This window comes from Arachis ipaensis, chromosome B4, assembly GCF_059453495.1.
Source record: "Arachis ipaensis isolate K30076 ecotype BB chromosome B4, ASM5945349v1, whole genome shotgun sequence".
In the NCBI taxonomy this organism is placed as follows: Eukaryota; Viridiplantae; Streptophyta; class Magnoliopsida; order Fabales; family Fabaceae; genus Arachis; species Arachis ipaensis.
This window is the reverse complement of record NC_142439.1, coordinates 68,356,448-68,359,193: the sequence shown is the minus strand read 5'-3', so window position 1 is coordinate 68,359,193 and position 2,746 is coordinate 68,356,448. Positions and strand designations below refer to the sequence as shown.

The window sequence follows — 2,746 nt, the reverse complement described above, 5'->3', positions numbered from 1 at the left end:
TGCTGTAGATTTATATCCATTGGTTGGATCAATGATCTCCACATGTTCCAGGGAAAGAACTCTGTTGATAGTGAAGACCTTGGGTAACTGAGATGGTACAGTAGGGAGATTAGGGGGAATATCTGGGAAGTAAGCTGAGACAACTCTATCCCCTGGAGAGAAGTCTTCCGTAGGGATCTTCTTGTTCCTCCACCTCCTTGGTACCTTCTTCTTTGTTTCTTTTGAAGTTGCCTTCCCCTTGGTGACCTCTTTTTTCCAAGGAGTTGTGATGCTGTCTTCACCTGCCTCTAGAGGTTTAGGTTCCTCCAACTTTTCCTTGAGCTGTGGCAATTGCTGTTTTCCTTGTTTATCTATTAAGGGGATCTCAGAATGAACTGGCTGTGCTTCAGTGCTTGTTTCCTCCTTCAGTGTCTCATTATCATTTGTGCTGAGTTCCTTGTCCTCTTGATCTGTTTCTTGTGAGAGTTTGAAAACATTGAAGCTGAGTCGTTCATCATGGATTCTCAATATTAGTTCCCCTTTCTCTACATCGATAAGTGCCTTGGCCGTAGCTAGGAATGGTCTTCCCAATATGATTGGGTGAGTGTGACTCTCTTCCATGTCCAGGATGACAAAGTCTGTTGGGAGAAAGTATTTCCCAACCTTTAGCAACACATTTTCCACCACTCCTATTGCTTGCTTTTGAGTTTTGTCAGCCAGTCTGATGATTACATCTGTGGGCATTATCTCATTGATCTGCAGCCTCTTCACCAGGGATAAGGGCAGTAAGTTGACGCTGGCCCCCAAATCACATAGTGCTCTATCGAACATAGTTTCACCTATGGCACAAGGGATGTGAAAACTCCCTGGGTCTCTTCTTTTTGTAGGCAATTCAGGTTGAATAAGGGTACTACATTCCTTGTTCATCACTATAGTCTGGCCTCCTTTGAGTGAGCTTTTCCTGGGATGAAGTTCCTTCATATACTTGATGAATGCAGGCATTTGTTGAATTGCCTTGATGAATGGTATGTTTACATGTAGAGATGCTAACAAGTCTAGGAACCTTGAGTATATTCTCTTTCCCACAGCACCATTGAGCAGTTGAGGGAAGGGAGCATAGAGCTTCAGCAGCTCTTGTTGTGAGATTTCTGGTTCTTGGTGATCTCTATCCTCCTCCTTTGTTAAGTTGTCTTCAGGTTGTTTGCAAGATTTGCCTTGCTTGTCTTCAGTCTCTTGATCACTCGTAGTGACCATTTTGCAATCTTCCCATCTTACTTTCTTTGCTTCTCCTTTGGGGTTTTTCTTCGTGTCACTTGGAAAGCTATCAGTAGGTTTAGGAATCTTCTCAGCTAAATATCCCACCTGGAATTCCAGCTTCCTGATGGACTCTCCCTGGTTCTTAATATTGGCTCACACCTCCTCTTTGAACACCTTATTTTCTTGAATCTCTTGGCATATTCCTTCAAGTAAGGCTTCAATCTTAGAGAGCTTGTCATCAATTGATGAGTGATTCAGAGCAGATGTGCTGTTTTAGTTTTGATAGGCGTGTGGAGAAGTGTTATTGTGGGGGTATTGAGATGTCCTCTGTGTGAACTGCTGGTGAGCTGCATTGTTGTTGGAGTTGTAACATCTCTGGTCTTGGTTTTGATCTTGCTCACTTCCCCACCCAAAGTTTGGGTGGTTTCTCCATCCAGGGTTGTAGGTCTTGGAGTATGGATCATAGTATTTCCTTGGTGAATTCCCAATGTAGTTGGCTTGCTCCTGACTCCCCTCTACTTCTTCATTCACTCCTTCTTAGGTTGTTGATGAAGTGGAGATTGCTACTACTTGGTTCATCTCCATCTTCTTGGTGAGGTCAGCCAGCTGCTGGGTAATGAGCTTGGTTTGGGCCAACAGAGCATCTACATTGTTTAGCTCCATTACTCCTCTTGTGTTCCCTCTTTCAGAAGCATAGAAGTAGTCGTTCTCTGCTACTGTTTCAATAACATCTATGGCTTCCTCAATAGTCTTCTTCTTGTTCAAAGATCCTCCGGATGACTGGTCTACGGCCTTCTTTGACTCATAAGAGAGCCCTTCATAGAAAATGTGTAGCTGCACCCATTCGTTGATCATGTCAGGTGGACACCTCCTTGTTAAGTCCTTGAACCTCTCCCATGCTTCATATAGAGTCTCACCATCTTGTTGCCTGAAAGTTTGGACCTCAGCTCTCAGCCTGTTGATTCGTTGAGGAGGGTAAAATCTTGCTAAGAATTTGTTCACCACGTCTTCCCAAGTTGTCAAGCTTTCCCTTGGGAAAGATTCCAGCCACTTGGCTGCTTTGTCCCTAAGTGAGAATGGAAATAGGAGCAGTCTATAGGCATCAGGGTGAACACCATTAGACTTCACTGTGTCACAAATTCTCAGGAAGGTGGTCAGATGTTGATTGGGGTCTTCTTGAACACCTCCTCCAAATGAACAGTTGTTCTGAACAAGGGTGATGAGTTGTGGTTTAAGTTCAAAGTTGTTGGCATAGATTGTTGGCTTTTGGATGCTACTTCCACAATTGCCTGGGTTTGGATTGATGTAAGACCCCAAAACTCTTCTATCCTCCCTAGCATGATTTGCTCTACCTCCTCCCCCATGGTTGTGATCCTCTTCTTTATGATGGTTTTCCATGTTGTCTTCCATGTTTGTTTCAAAGAATTCCTCTTCTTCCTCAGCACCAACCACTTTCTTTCCTCTTGCCTCCCTCCTTAATCTAAGGAAGGTCCTCTTAGGTTCAGAATCA

General features: G+C 43.8%; 1 non-coding gene across 1 annotated transcript; it reads left to right on the top strand.

Annotated features, from left to right (window-relative positions):
* The first annotated feature begins 2,089 nt into the window (after positions 1–2,089).
* LOC148567805 (small nucleolar RNA R71) lies at positions 2,090–2,193 on the top strand. Its single transcript, XR_015882778.1, has one exon. It is a non-coding gene; the product is annotated as a small nucleolar RNA R71 (small nucleolar RNA).
* Positions 2,194–2,746: the final 553 nt, after the last annotated feature.